We start from the raw sequence: 16,981 nt of genomic DNA, 5'->3' as shown, positions 1-16,981 counted from the left end.
TGAGTACTGCTAGCCATTGGCTGCTAACAGCTGAGTACTGCTAGCTAACTGGCTGCTAACAGCTGAGTACTGCTAGCCATTGGCTGCTAACAGCTGAGTACTGCTAGCCATTGGCTGCTAACAGCTGAGTACTGCTAGCCATTGGCTGCTAACAGCTGAGTACTGCTAGCCATTGGCTGCTAACAGCTGAGTACTGCTAGCCATTGGCTGCTAACAGCTGAGTACTGCTAGCCATTGGCTGCTAACAGCTGAGTACTGCTAGCCATTGGCTGCTAACAGCTGAGTACTGCTAGCTAACTTGCAGAGAGAGTGTATTATTAATATCATGAATTTGGCACCATATCTATAGGGATAATGGTAACTACTTCTACCATGGATGAATGATAGTATACTTACCTTCACGTTGAAATGGTGTCCTAAAGGGTAACTCCGATGTCAACGTAGCCTACATAAACACAACTCTGAATTTACTTTTACATACAGCTTGTGTAAGACAAGTTAGAGGAGTTACTTTGAACTCGTCAATGTTATTCAGGTAGTCTATTGGTCAACGCAAACGAGTATGGAAGCTGATCCGTTGCCATAGGTTGTTGACATCATAGCTCAGCTGAAATGTACACAGCTTGTTTCCAAAGCTAAGCAGGGTACGTAGAGGTGGCTAATCAGGATGCTAGATGTGTGCATCACCCCTCATATACCAGTAGGAGTCACTGTTCAGGCAGGAGTTGTTGGAATGTGACTTCACATTTTATTTTCAATATACAGAACCTCTTTACTTAGGTTGATGGCATGACGTTTGAACAGTGACGTTGACGTAACAACGTGTCAGTCAGGTTAAATCAATGTATTTTAAGTTAAAGTTTTACCCTAATTTAAATTATTACAACGCTGGTTGAATTGAGATAAAGAAAACAGTACTGGTCGATTTATTTAGTTGATTCCACGTCACAATACGTTGACAAATTACGTTGAAACAACGTTGATTCAATGGACAGCATGTAAATTGATGTGACGGTGAGTGTGAGCGGCATGGGTAAAGCTAGCCACCACACAAACACCTCAGACAGGGCCTGACTGGGGAATTTAACATAGCCGTGCAAAACAGAGACAAGCTCAGAGCTTCCTGTCACGGTAAATTCCACACTGGCCCACATTAATAAACACTCACAACACATCTCCAGCCAAACCAAGACGGACTTATATGAAGTCAGGAGCTTGATGTCAGAATGAATGCCCTCAGAAATGCCTCGGTTTCAATCATAAATACGAATATTTTTTCCAATCGTTTTATTCTGAACAGAACCATCATTTTTTGCGTTCCGTTCGGTTGTTCCGACCTGTAAAATAAAGTTCTGAACCGGTTCGAACGCCCAAAAAGTAATTTCTGGTCCTTTTTATACCTCTAAAATCAATGTTTTTTTGTTTTTTTTACACCAATCAGTGCGGATAGAGCAGCTTGCTATGGAGCGGGCCGGCTATAGTTGTTTTAACCTAGACAGCCAGTAGAGCAGCTTGCTCTGGAGCGGGCCGGCTATAGTTGTTTTAACCTAGACAGCCGATAGAGCAGCTTGCTATGGAGCGGGCCGGCTATAGTTGTTTTAACCTAGACAGCCGATAGAGCAGCTTGCTATGGAGCGGGCCGGCTATAGTTGTTTTAACCTAGACAGCCGATAGAGCAGCTTGCTATGGAGCGGGCCGGCTATAGTTGTTTTAACCTAGACAGCCGGTAGAGCAGCTTGCTATGGAGCGGGCCGGCTATAGTTGTTTTAACCTAGACAGCCGATAGAGCAGCTTGCTATGGAGCGGGCCGGCTATAGTTGTTTTAACCTAGACAGCCAGTAGAGCAGCTTGCTATGGAGCGGGCCGGCTATAGTTGTTTTAACCTAGACAGCCGATAGAGCAGCTTGCTATGGAGCGGGCCGGCTATAGTTGTTTTAACCTAGACAGCCGATAGAGCAGCTTGCTATGGAGCGGGCCGGCTATAGTTGTTTTAACCTAGACAGCCGATAGAGCAGCTTGCTATGGAGCGGGCCGGCTATAGTTGTTTTAACCTAGACAGCCGATAGAGCAGCTTGCTATGGAGCGGGCCGGCTATAGTTGTTTTAACCTAGAACCCCGCTTATCCCCTCCAGAACGCTTCACTGGAGAGTCAGGAACCTGTCGGACATTTCTTCCCAAGCGTTCCCTCATCTTTGAGCTGCAGCCCTCGTCCTTTCCCTCTGACCGCTCGAAGATAGTATAACCTCATAACGCTGATGTCCGGGAGGGCCCTCGCCTGGGCTACGGCGGTGAGGGAACAACCACCTGCCGTGTGCTTCAGTCTGGAGGAGTTCGTGGCCGAGGTGAAAAAGGTTTATGATTCTCCGTTCTCCGAGAGACAGGATGCCCGGAAGTTACTCCAGCTTCGTCAAGACTCTCGTAGTGTGGCAGACATTGCTGCTGAGTTCCGCATGTTGGCTGCCAAGAGTGCCTGGAAACCCGGGTTCCCTGTTCGACACGTTCCTGTACGGATTATTGGAGGAGGTTAAAGACGAGCTCGCAGCCCGGGAGCTGCCTATGGATCTCTACTCACTCATCGCCTTGACCCTCCGGATCGATGGGCGGCTACGGGAACGTAGGAGGGATCCCACCTCGTCTCCGAGGTTACCCGAGTTCTCCCGAGAGTCTTCGAGGTCTGCCAACTCGACTCTTCCGAAGCCGATGCAACTCGGCAGAGCTAGGTTGTCTCCAGCCCAACGTTTACGCAGACTTAACACCAAGAGTTGTCTGTATTGCGGGACTACCGGTCAGTACGTGTCTACCTGTCCATGAAAAGACCTGCTCATCAGTAGGTACGAGTACTCTGGGGGGGTCATACAGAGAATTTTCCTTCTCTCCTTACTCGTATCCCTCTCCATGTCATCCTGGAGTGCTGGTGCTGTGGAGAAGAGGCCTCAATGACATCACTGTTAAACCGCTACCCGCTACCACTCATCTCCTCGAGCTTTGGAGCCGTTCCAGGGGGCCACTATTTTCTCTAAGTTGGACCTGCGGAACGTCAACCATCAGGTGCGGATACGGGAAGGTGACGAGTGGAAGACAGCCTTCAACGCGAATTGGATTGGTTTGTGTTTGTCTACTTCCACGACATCCTCATCTTTTCCAGCTCAGCTCAAGAACACGTTCTCCAAGTCCTCCTGGAGAAGAAGCTTTTTGTGAAAGCAGAAAAATGTGAATTCCATCGTTCCACCATCTCCTTCCTTGGATACATCATCGCTGCTGGTAATGTGCAGATGGATCTGAGAGCAGTGGTGGATTGGCCCAATCCAATTGCAGCTGCATCACTTCCTGGGATTTCTATCTGAGTTTTATCCGGGGTTACAGTCCGCTATGTAGCTGCTGCCACTCCTCTATGTAGCTGCTGCCCACTCCGCTATGTAGCTGCTGCCCACTCCGCTATGTAGCTGCTGCCCACTCCGCTATGTAGCTGCTGCCCACTCCGCTATGTAGCTGCTGCCCACTCCGCTATGTAGCTGCTGCCCACTCCGCTATGTAGCTGCTGCCCACTCCGCTATGTAGCTGCTGCCCACTCCGCTATGTAGCTGCTGCCCAGTCCGCTATGTAGCTGCTGCCCACTCCGCTATGTAGCTGCTGCCCACTCCGCTATGTAGCTGCTGCCCACTCCGCTATGTAGCTGCTGCCCACTCCGCTATGTAGCTGCTGCCCACTCCGCTATGTAGCTGCTGCCCACTCCGCTATGTAGCTGCTGCCCACTCCGCTATGTAGCTGCTGCCCACTCCGCTATGTAGCTGCTGCCCACTCCGCTATGTAGCTGCTGCCCACTCCGCTATGTAGCTGCTGCCCACTCCGCTATGTAGCTGCTGCCCACTCCGCTATGTAGCTGCTGCCCACTCCGCTATGTAGCTGCTGCCCACTCCGCTATGTAGCTGCTGCCCACTCCCCCCTTCTTGATCGGCTGCTGCTCAGGGCTCCGCTGCCGCTTTCTCCCCCTTCTTGATTGGTCGATGAACGTACACAAAAGACATGGTCGACATGTTCAAACTATCGTAAGCGTGATTTCGTGTTTTCCAGGGGGGAGATAGGCTATATGCAGCTATTTACATGTTGTACCCAGAAGACAGATTCAACATGTTCGTACAAACTTTGCTGTCTGTTGTAACAGTATTGCCAACCTAAAATACACAGACAGGCAGTCAAAATAGTGATTTAAACTATGTAGATTATCATCACCAATAGGAGACAGTCTATAGCAGTAACTATGTAGATTATCATCACCAATAGGAGACAGTCTAAAGCAGAATAACTATGTAGATTATCATCACCAATAGGAGACAGTCTAAAGCAGAATAACTATGTAAATTATCATCACCAATAGGAGACAATAACTATGTAGATTATCACCACCAATAGGAGACAGTCTAAAGGAGAATAACTATGTAGATTATCATCACCAATAGGAGACAGTCTAAAGCAGAATAACTATGTAGATTATCATCACCAATAGGAGACAGTCTAAAGCAGAATAACTATGTAGATTATCAACACCAATAGGAGACAATAACTATGTAGATTATCAACACCAATAGGAGACAATAACTATGTAGATTATCATCACCAATAGGAGACAGTCTATAGCAGTAACTATGTAGATTATCATCACCAATAGGAGACAGTAACTATGTAGATTATCACCACCAATAGGAGACAGTCTAAAGCAGAATAACTATATAGATTATCATCACCAATAGGAGACAGTCTAAAGCAATAACTATGTAGATTATCATCACCAATAGGAGACAGTCTAAAGCAGAATAACTATGTAGATTATCATCACCAATAGGAGACAGTCTAAAGCAGAATAACTATGTAGATTATCATCACCAATAGGAGACAGTCTAAAGCAGTAACTATGTAGATTATCATCACCAATAGGAGACAGTCTAAAGCAGAATAACTATGTAGATTATCATCACCAATAGGAGACAGTCTAAAGCAGAATAACTATGTAGATTATCATCACCAATAGGAGACAGTCTAAAGCAGTAGTTGAGAAACGATGTAATGAATAATAGCGCCATCTAGCTCCATTTCAGGCAGATCTAGATTCAGTAGGATGATTGATCACCGAGAGGTAAATTAGCAGTTATCGGGCCTGTGTGTGGAGAGTTACATGTAGCTATTTAGGCAGCATACGAAAACTCAAACAAGACATTGACATGCAGTCTAATTAGCGACAGTGCTTAACTTGGACTGAAATAGGTGCCGGTATCCATTTTGGGTGCCGGTACTGTTTATATTTAGGAGCAAGGAGCTCCACAATACTTTTGAGCTCATATTCTATAAGAGAAACAGGAACTCAAGCAGTAGAACATGTTATGTGCCGGGTACTCAGATCCGGTGAGCTCCTGCCCACGTCAAGCACTGTGTGTAACGTTACCTTTTTAAAAATAGTTAAGATGCCCCAAATAATAATGTATAGTTTTATGAACCGACACATTTTAAATTGACTGAATTTTTTGCCCAAGTCAAGCACTAATTAGCAAATCATGTTCTTTTTTTTCATTATCGATGCAGACATTGGCTATAGCAGGAAGTAGTATTGTTCTTTTTTTCATTATCGATGCAGACATTGGCTATAGCAGGAAGTAGTATTGTTCTTTTTTTCATTATCGATGCAGACATTGGCTATAGCAGGAAGTAGTATTGTTCTTTTTTTCATTATCGATGCAGACATTGGCTATAGCAGGAAGTAGTATTGTTCTTTTTTTCATTATCGATGCAGACTTTGGCTATAGCAGGAAGTAGTATTGTTCTTTTTTTCATTATCGATGCAGACATTGGCTATAGCAGGAAGTAGTATTGTTCTTTTTTTCATTATCGATGCAGACATTGGCTATAGCAGGAAGTAGTATTGTTTTTTTTTTCATTATCGATGCAGACATTGGCTATAGCAGGAAGTAGTATTGTTCTTTTTTTTATTATCGATGCAGACATTGGCTATAGCAGGAAGTAGTATTGTTCTTTTTTTCATTATCGATGCAGACATTGGCTATAGCAGGAAGTAGTATTGTTCTTTTTTTCATTATCGATGCAGACATTGGCTATAGCAGGAAGTAGTATTGTTCTTTTTTTCATTATCGATGCAGACATTGGCTATAGCAGGAAGTAGTATTGTTCTTTTTTTCATTATCGATGCAGACATTGGCTATAGCAGGAAGTAGTATTGTTCTTTTTTTCATTATCGATGCAGACATTGGCTATAGCAGGAAGTAGTATTGTTCTTTTTTTCATTATCGATGCAGACATTGGCTATAGCAGGAAGTAGAATTGTTCTTTTTTCAGCAGCTCTGGCTAGTGGGCTACGACATGGAGCAACTATAAAGATTAGCCTACATCATCACACACACACAACGTGGATTGTTTTTGCTCCAATGCAATGTGTAGGGACCTGCGTCCTGCTTGTGCAACGGCAGTATCTGTTACAACAGACACGAGGTTTATAGCCTTCGTTAATAAACAGTATATATATATTTTGGAACGTTTTGTTCAAATCCCCGCTGTTTTTTTCTTCTTCATTTTTCAGCTGTTCAGAAATATATGAGGTCGGAGACATAGGTGACATCATCGTGGTTCAGAAGAGAGTAAAGAGAGGAACGCAAAGGGAGGTGGAGTGTGAGCAGCAGCTACGTTAGAAAAAAATGAATGTGTGCATTAATTAGCATCCGGATCATTAGCGTTGAGAAAAGAGTGTTCCAGAAGGGGGGGGGGGGGCTAAAACTCTGTATTCGCAGCCACGGGCCTACATTATTTTTCAAAAATCATTCATTGCTTTATTTTCAAACATGACGTTTAGGAGTCAGGGTTTGGTTTGGGACAGCCACCTCTCAGTAGAAATGTGTATAAACAATGACTTTGTACTATATTAATTTAACAATATGTTTGTTATTGGATTGAATTAGGAACATATGTTGATGTACAGAGCCTTCAGAAAGTATTCACACCCCTGGACTTATTACACATTTTGTTGTCTTACAGCCTGAATTCAAAATGGATGACATTTTTTTCTTCTCATCCATTTACAGCAGTGGCATTTCAGATGAGAGGCCTTATTTCTACTACAGCATAATGGATCACTGTCATTCCTATTCTATTCAGCCAGTTCAATGTAACAGTGATAGGTTTAGGCTACTACATGATACCAGAATGTTCCCCTATACCCATCATGAGGTTGATACAACCTAGCCTAATGAATGAAAGTTTACAATATAAGTGCACACATGTCGAGAGACAAATTTGATGTGACAGTGACACACGGACAGAAAGTGACATTCAATACCGCCTTGCACACTCTTGCCTGCATCTAGTGGATTGTGGGTGTTATCATTAGTCAGTTGCAAACGAGAGTTTCCATTGGTCAAATTCAGGTATGTTTATCCCCGTTTTGTTCCGTTTGAGAAATGTTTTTCAACAGAACCGGTGGAATGAATACACCCTCGATCAAGCGTAAAACACGGTTCACTTTCATAGCAGCCACGTTGTTTTCCTTCTCGCATCTATGCACTCTCCTCCTCTCACCTTTCCCCTTTGCTTGTGGACTTCAATGAACAACACATCAGCTGTATGTGAACAGGAGAAAAAAACCTTTCCAAGCCAAACCGCTACACACAGCCTACATCGTTGTAACCATATTAGATAACATAGATAACGTCATAACGTCATAGCCAGCAGCATACCACCCTGCATACCACTGCTGGCTTGCTTCTGAAGCTAAGCAGGGTTGGTCCTGGTCAGTCCCTGGATGGGAGACCAGATGCTGCTGGAAGTGGTGTTGGAGGGCCAGTAGGAGGCACTCTTTCCTCTGGTCTAATAAAATATCCCAATGCCCCAGGGCAGTGATTGGGGACACTGCTCTGTGTAGGGTGCTGTCTTTCGGATGGGACGTTAAACGGGTGTCCTGACTCTCTGAGGTCATTAAAGATCCCATGGCACTTATCGTAAGAGTAGGGGTGTTAACCCCGGTGTCCTGGCTAAATTCCCAATCTGGCCCTCAAACCATCATGGTCACCTAATAATCCCCAGTTTACAATTGGCTCATTCATCCCCCTCCTCTCCCCTGTAACTATTCCCCAGGTCGTTGCTGCAAATGAGAATGTGTTCTCAGTCAACTTACCTGGTAAAATAACGGTAAAATAAATAAATAAAATAAAAATAGTCAGCATAGCAAATATAACTCATGTGTTAGTAAACCCACTACAATCAATCATCATCACAGTGTACTGTCAGCAAGCTGTTTAGCACTTACACCGGCTGACCCCGGTGGCAATAAATTAGTAATACCAAAAGCTTACCTGTGTTGTGTCAGATAGTCAAATCCAGCTCGCTAACATAGCTTCGTTCTGTTTAAGCAAGGTGTTTCAGTTGGCTAAGTTATTTGGATTTTTACAAATTATCTTTGAAAGACAGAGTCCTGAAAAAGGGACGTTTCTTTTTTTGCTGAGTTCAGAATGCTCCATCTGTGGTTCTCTGGTCAAACAGAATGCTCCATCTGTGGTTCTCTGGTCAAACAGAATGCTCCATCTGTGGTTCTCTGGTCAAACAGAATGCTCCATCTGTGGTTCTCTGGTCAAACAGAATGCTCCATCTGCGGTTCTCTGGTCAGACAGAATGCTCCATCTGCGGTTCTCTGGTCAAACAGAATGCTCCATCTGCGGTTCTCTGGTCAAACAGAACGCTCCATCTGCGGTTCTCTGAACTAGTCAACCTGCAGCTTGCTGCTCATCATTAGACTTTAAACAGCATCTCATCAGCAGGAGGCATCAGGCCGGCTGCTCTCATGACTTTAGAGGAGCAACACTCATTAATAGTGAATGGAAGCTAGTTTTTTTTTGATCGGTTGATCGGACGAGACGTGGTACCTGATGGTATCTGACGAGACGTGGTATCTGACGAGACGTGGTATCTGATGAGACGTGGTATCTGATGGTATCTGACGAGACATGGTATCTGATGGTATCTGACGAGACGTGGTATCTGATGGTATCTGACGAGACGTGGTATCTGATGGTATCTGACGAGACGTGGTCTCTGATGGTATCTGACGAGACGTGGTCTCTGATGGTATCTGACGAGACGTGGTATCTGATGGTATCTGACGAGACGTGGTCTCTGATGGTATCTGACGAGACGTGGTACCTGATGGTATCTGACGAGACGTGGTATCTGACGAGACGTGGTATCTGACGAGACGTGGTATCTGATGGTATCTGACGAGACGTGGCATCTGATGGTATCTGACGAGACGTGGCATCTGATGGTATCTGACGAGACGTGGCATCTGATGGTATCTGACGAGACGTGGTCTCTGATGGTATCTGACGAGACGTGGTCTCTGATGGTATCTGACGAGACGTGGTCTCTGATGGTATCTGACGAGACGTGGTCTCTGATGGTATCTGACGAGACGTGGTCTCTGATGGTATCTGACGAGACGTGGTATCTGATGGTATCTGACGAGACGTGGTATCTGATGGTATCTGACGAGACGTGGTATCTGATGAGACGTGGTATCTGATGGTATCTGACGAGACGTGGTATCTGATGGTATCTGACGAGACGTGGTATCTGATGGTATCTGATGAGACGTGGTATCTGATGGTATCTGACGAGACGTGGTATCTGACGAGACGTGGTCTCTGATGGTATCTGACGAGACGTGGTATCTGATGGCATCTGATGAGACGTGGTATCTGATGGTATCTGACGAGACGTGGTCTCTGACGAGACGTGATATCTGACGAGACGTGGTATCTGACGGTATCTGACGAGACGTGGTATCTGATGAGACGTGGTATCTGATGGTATCTGACGAGACGTGGTCTCTGACGAGACGTGGTATCTGATGGTATCTGACGAGACGTGGTATCTGATGAGACGTGGTATCTGATGGTATCTGACGAGACGTGGTCTCTGATGGTATCTGACGAGACGTGGTCTCTGATGGTATCTGACGAGACGTGGTCTCTGATGGTATCTGACGAGACGTGGTATCTGATGGTCTCTGACGAGACGTGGTATCTGACGAGACGTGGTCTCTGATGGTATCTGATGAGACGTGGTATCTGATGGTATCTGACGAGACGTGGTCTCTGACGAGACGTGGTATCTGATGAGACGTGGTATCTGATGGTATCTGACGAGACGTGGTCTCTGACGAGACGTGATATCTGACGAGACGTGGTATCTGACGGTATCTGACGAGACGTGGTATCTGTTGTATAACTATTATGCTGCAGCAGTCGTCAAATAAAGACCATTTTTCTCCCACTGACAGACCAAAGATAAATTATTACATCTCTACCTCTCTCCCCCCCCATCTCTCTTTCTCTCTCCGGTGAAGTGATTTCTGGGCTGTTCATTTTCAAATATCATTTGTCCGTTGCTAAGATAACAAAAGTGAAGACAAATTGACGCGCTGGGGGCGGCTAGTTAATAACCAAAGTGAGTCGTGCCAGTAGCATCGGCGTCACAGACAGGAAACTGAAGGAGCCCCATAATCAATATGCACTTCACATCTCAATGGACCAACACATTCCTTCCAGCGAACCGGAGAGAGAGAGAGAGAGAGGCAGACAGGCCCTAACCTGGGTTTGAGGTAGCGAGTCTAGCGACTAGCGATGGAACGCCAGTCATGGATGGAATCCTGGGGTCTCGAGTGACAGGAGCCTCTACGGTCCAACAACCACAAGGAAGGCTGTGGATGTTTGAGGGCGCGACACACCGACCGTCAGACTGCCTCATTTCAGGGCCTGGAAATAAGGAAATGGAAGCAGATGTCGGTCGGGAAGTTTACACAGCTTCAGAGGCATTAGTGACCCTCCTTATTGGAGAGCACACCCTCCCGTCTCGCCTCTTTCTCTCTCTCTTTCTCCCTCACTCGTTTTTTTTTTGTTGCCAGGATACTCTTTGCACTGTCTCGATCCATCATAAAACCATCAAAGTGTTCTACGGTTGGTTAGAGTGAGAAACGCAGCGTTTCCTGAGAGCCCATCTTTCCAGGCGGGCCCAGTCTAGTTTCGTCTAGCTCTCCCAGGCGCTGGTTGCACGGTCGACCGGTCCCTCCAAACCACTTCCAGCTACGAGTATCCCCTCCAGAAGATTGTATTTAAAGGGACGTGTATTGCGTGTGTAACAGAAAACATCTCCTTTCCATTAGGACACATTTCCCACTCCTGTTTTAATACTTCATAATGGCCATCATTTCCACAGCTGGAAAGATTCAAACACATTGCTACCACTGGAAACAAATGAATCCTCTCTGGGGGTTTTTTACAGTTCCTCTTGCTTATATGTCCTGTTATCATGATAGTTTCCAAAACAAACAGTTAAATACATACATTGTGTTTAAATAATGCCATGTCATTCATTTGTGTGTAAGCAAAATCAGCACCAGGAACAACACCAACATGATATACACAACAACAACAAAGTCAGCCTCAAATCTGAAACAAATTCAGGTAGCCTAGTGGTTAGAGTGGAGGGGCGGCAGGTAGTCTAGTGGTTAGAGTGGAGGGGCGGCAGGTAGCCTAGTGGTTAGAGTGGAGGGGCGGCAGGTAGCCTAGTGGTTAGAGTGGAGGGGCGGCAGGTAGCCTAGTGGTTAGAGTGGAGGGGCGGCAGGTAGCCTAGTGGTTAGAGTTGGAGGGACGGCAGGTAGTCTAGTGGTTAGAGTGGAGGGGCGGCAGGTAGCCTAGTGGTTAGAGTGGAGGGGCGGCAGGTAGCCTAGTGGTTAGAGTGGAGGGGCGGCAGGTAGCCTAGTGGTTAGAGTGGAGGGGCGGCAGGTAGCCTAGTGGTTAGAGTGGAGGGGAGGCAGGTAGCCTAGTGGTTAGAGTGGAGGGGCGGCAGGTAGCCTAGTGGTTAGAGTGGAGGGGAGGCAGGTAGCCTAGTGGTTAGAGTGGAGGGGCGGCAGGTAGCCTAGTGGTTAGAGTGGAGGGGCGGCAGGTAGCCTAGTGGTTAGAGTGGAGGGGCGGCAGGTAGCCTAGTGGTTAGAGTGGAGGGGCGGCAGGTAGCCTAGTGGTTAGAGTGGAGGGGCGGCAGGTAGCCTAGTGGTTAGAGTGGAGGGGCGGCAGGTAGCCTAGTGGTTAGAGTGGAGGGGCGGCAGGTAGCCTAGTGGTTAGAGTGGAGGGGCGGCAGGTAGCCTAGTGGTTAGAGTGGAGGGGCGGCAGGTAGCCTAGTGGTTAGAGTGGAGGGGCGGCAGGTAGCCTAGTGGTTAGAGTGGAGGGGCGGCAGGTAGCCTAGTGGTTAGAGTGGAGGGGAGGCAGGTAGCCTAGTGGTTAGAGTGGAGGGGCGGCAGGTAGCCTAGTGGTTAGAGTGGAGGGGCGGCAGGCAGCCTAGTGGTTAGAGTGGAGGGGCGGCAGGCAGCCTAGTGGTTAGAGTGGAGGGGCGGCAGGCAGCCTAGTGGTTAGAGTGGAGGGGCGGCAGGCAGCCTAGTGGTTAGAGTGGAGGGGCGGCAGGCAGCCTAGTGGTTAGAGTGGAGGGGCGGCAGGCAGCCTAGTGGTTAGAGTGGAGGGGCGGCAGGTAGCCTAGTGGTTAGAGTGGAGGGGCGGCAGGTAGCCTAGTGGTTAGAGTGGAGGGGCGGCAAGTAGCCTAGTGGTTAGAGTGGAGGGGCGGCAGGTAGCCTAGGGGTTAGAGTGGAGGGGCGGCAGGTAGCCTAGTGGTTAGAGTGGAGGGGCGGCAGGTAGCCTAGTGGTTAGAGTGGAGGGGCGGCAGGTAGCCTAGTGGTTAGAGTGGAGGGGCGGCAGGTAGCCTAGTGGTTAGAGTGGAGGGGCGGCAGGTAGCCTAGTGGTTAGAGTGGAGGGGCGGCAGGTAGCCTAGTGGTTAGAGTGGAGGGGCGGCAGGTAGCCTAGTGGTTAGAGTGGAGGGGCGGCAGGTAGCCTAGTGGTTAGAGTGGAGGGGCGGCAGGTAGCCTAGTGGTTAGAGTGGAGGGGCGGCAGGTAGCCTAGTGGTTAGAGTGGAGGGGCGGCAGGTAGCCTAGTGGTTAGAGTGGAGGGGCGGCAGGTAGCCTAGTGGTTAGAGTGGAGGGGCGGCAGGTAGCCTAGTGGTTAGAGTGGAGGGGCGGCAGGTAGCCTAGTGGTTAGAGTGGAGGGGCGGCAGGTAGCCTAGTGGTTAGAGTGGAGGGGCGGCAGGTAGCCTAGTGGTTAGAGTGGAGGGGCGGCAGGTAGCCTAGTGGTTAGAGTGGAGGGGCGGCAGGTAGCCTAGTGGTTAGAGTGGAGGGGCGGCAGGTAGCCTAGTGGTTAGAGTGGAGGGGCGGCAGGTAGCCTAGTGGTTAGAGTGGAGGGGCGGCAGGTAGCCTAGTGGTTAGAGTGGAGGGGCGGCAGGTAGCCTAGTGGTTAGAGTGGAGGGGCGGCAGGTAGCCTAGTGGTTAGAGTGGAGGGGCGGCAGGTAGCCTAGTGGTTAGAGTGGAGGGGCGGCAGGTAGCCTAGTGGTTAGAGTGGAGGGGCGGCAGGTAGCCTAGTGGTTAGAGTGGAGGGGCGGCAGGTAGCCTAGTGGTTAGAGTGGAGGGGCGGCAGGTAGCCTAGTGGTTAGAGTGTAGCCTAGTGGTTAGAGTGTAGGGGTGGCAGGTAGCCTAGTGGTTAGAGTGGAGGGGCGGCAGGTAGCCTAGTGGTTAGAGTGGAGGGGCGGCAGGTAGCCTAGTGGTTAGAGTGGAGGGGCGGCAGGTAGCCTAGTGGTTAGAGTGGAGGGGCGGCAGGTAGCCTAGTGGTTAGAGTGGAGGGGCGGCAGGTAGACTAGTGGTTAGAGTGGAGGGGCGGCAGGTAGCCTAGTGGTTAGAGTGGAGGGGCGGCAGGTAGCCTAGTGGTTAGAGTGGAGGGGCGGCAGGTAGCCTAGTGGTTAGAGTGGAGGGGCGGCAGGTAGCCTAGTGGTTAGAGTGGAGGGGCGGCAGGTAGCCTAGTGGTTAGAGTGAAGGGGCGGCAGGTAGCCTAGTGGTTTAGAGTGGAGGGGCGGCAGGTAGCCTAGTGGTTAGAGTGGAGGGGCGGCAGGTAGCCTAGTGGTTAGTGTTGGACTAGTAACCAGCAGGTAGCCTAGTGGTTAGAGCGTTGGACTAGTAACCAGCAGGTAGCCTAGTGGTTAGTGTTGGACTAGTAACCAGCAGGTAGTCTAGTGGTTAGAGCGTTGGACTAGTAACCAGCAGGTAGCCTACTGGTTAGTTTTGGACTAGTAACCAGCAGGTAGCCTAGTGGTTAGTGTTGGACTAGTAACCAGCAGGTAGCCTAGTGGTTAGTGTTGGACTAGTAACCAGCAGGTAGCCTAGTGGTTAGTGTTGGACTAGTAACCAGCAGGTAGCCTAGTGGTTAGTGTTGGACTAGTAACCAGCAGGTAGCCTAGTGGTTAGTGTTGGCCTAGTAACCAGCAGGTAGCCTAGTGGTTAGAGCGTTGGACTAGTAACCAGCAGGTAGCCTAGCGGTTAGAGCGTTGGACTAGTAACCAGCAGGTAGCCTAGCGGTTAGAGCGTTGGACTAGTAACCAGCAGGTAGCCTAGTGGTTAGTGTTGGACTAGTAACCAGCAGGTAGCCTAGTGATTAGAGTGTTGGACTAGTAACCAGCAGGTAGCCTAGTGGTTAGAGCGTTGGACTAGTAACCAGCAGGTAGCCTAGCGGTTAGAGCGTTGGACTAGTAACCAGCAGGTAGCCTAGTGGTTAGAGCGTTGAGCCAGTAACCAGCAGGTAGCCTAGTGGTTAGAGTGTTGGACTAGTAACCAGCAGGTAGCCTAGTGGTTAGAGCGTTGAGCCAGTAACCAGCAGGTAGCCTAGTGGTTAGAGCGTTGGGCCAGTAACTGAAAGGTAGCTAGTTCAAATCCCTGTAGACGACAGGGTGAAAAAATCTGTCGACGTGCCCCTTGCCCAAGGCACTTAACCCTAACCGTTGATAATGGCTGACTCTGGTTGTGACCCCACTCTCGGGGGGGAGTTGGAATATGCAAAGCACACGTCCATAAAACACTGGTACACGTGAGAACCAGGACAAATATAAAGTACCCACATTAGATTAGTTGCACTCTTCTAAAATGTCCATTAGCCCATATGGATGGATCTGAGCAGGGTACAGCCAGCACCAATCTAAGAGCATACAGTACCTGAGAGATCAAACAGCGATAACTCTTAGCAGACACTTAAAACCTAAAGTACATGCTAATGTATAGGAATTAAAAATCCAACTTTAGCATTGCAGCTAGTAGTGCCACGTTTGTACCAACTGAGAAAAAAACAGGACGATAACGGAGATTAGGCCTACATAATTGCAGAGACGTCTCAGCCTAGCATCCTAATAAGCAACGACGTGGAAGGTGTGTTCCATGACGCGCAAGAGGAGTGGAATAGTGGCATTATTTTTTTCCAGAGAAACGCAGAGGCGAGTTGCTTGTCCCTTTTTATATCATGGCTATAATTTAACACATTTTCTGCTACAAATGTGTTCATTTGCCGGTAGAAATGTGTTCATTTGCCGGTAGAAATGTGTTCAACATCCACCTAAACTGCTAGTAAGTTTACTAGATAGCTACAGTAGCTAACGTGGTAACCAAACAAAACAGACTTGCTAGTTGAGCTAACCAAACCACGAGTCTAAGGTTACTATTATAAAAATCTAAATTCAACAATGCCAATGTTTTCAGTTCGACATCAAAAGCAGTACAATAGATCATGTAAGAATGAACTACAGCCATGGAATTCTACCTGATATACCGTGCAGTATTTCAGCAATAAGGCCCGATGGGGTAAACCACGGCTAAGAGCTGTTCTTTATTACAAGACGCGACGCGGAGTGCCTGGATACAGCCCTTAGCCGTGGTATATTGGCCATATATCACAAACCCCCGAGGTGCCTTATTGCTATTATAAACTGGTTACCAACGTAATTAGAACAGTAAAAATAAATGTTTTGTCATACCGTCGAAGCCGGTGTTTGGAGGAAATATTGGTACGGTTTGCCGACCCTCGACTTCGTCTAGGGGCCTTAACAACACCCGTGCCAATATATCCTCCAAACACCGGCTTCACGGGCATGATCACTTAAATAATGTATGCTCTACAATGCCCTTCAAGCCAATCTGGAATGAGTATGCAACAACGCCATGGTATTAAATAAGATGTCACCTCCATAGTCTGTGAATTATGACATTGATATCAGCCTCCATCCTGGATTTACTAATATTCAAGAGGTAACTTAGTCCCTATTGAATAAAGCTGCATGGAGGAAGACCGAAAGCAAAGATGAGAAACTGGCGCCATCTAGTGATTTAGAGTGTCTGGTACCATCTAGTGATTTAGAGTGTCTGGTACCATCTAGTGATTTGGAGTGTCTGGTACCATCTAGTGATTTAGAGTGTCTGGTACCATCTAGTGATTTAGAGTGTCTGGTACCATCTAGTGGTTTATAGTGTCTGGTACCATCTAGTGATTTAGAGTGTCTGGTACCATCTAGTGATTTAGTCAGTCTGGTACCATCTAGTGATTTAGAGTGTCTGGTACCATCTAGTGATTTGGAGTGTCTGGTACCATCTAGTGGTTTATAGTGTCTGGTACCATCTAGTGATTTAGTCAGTGTCTGGTACCATCTAGTGATTTAGTCAGTCTGGTACCATCTAGTGATTGAGTGTCTGGTACCATCTAGTGGTTTATAGTGTCTGGTACCATCTAGTGATTTAGTCAGTCTGGTACCATCTAGTGATTTATAGTGTCTGGTACCATCTAGTGATTCAGTCAGTGTCTGGTACCATCTAGTGATTTAGAGTCTCTGGTACCATCTAGTGATGTAGTCAGTCTCTGGTACCATCTAGTGATGTAGTCAGTCTCTGGTACCATCTAGTGATGTAGTCAGTCTCTGGTACCATCTAGTGATTTAGAGTGTCTGGTACCATCTAGTGATTTAGTCAGTCTGGTACCATCTAGTGATTTAGTCAGTCTGGTACCATCTAGTGATTTAGTCAGTCTGG

The sequence above is a fragment of the Salvelinus fontinalis genome, chromosome 28 (assembly GCF_029448725.1).
Source record: "Salvelinus fontinalis isolate EN_2023a chromosome 28, ASM2944872v1, whole genome shotgun sequence".
Taxonomy (NCBI): domain Eukaryota; kingdom Metazoa; phylum Chordata; class Actinopteri; order Salmoniformes; family Salmonidae; genus Salvelinus; species Salvelinus fontinalis.
This window is presented reverse-complemented; position numbering follows the sequence as displayed.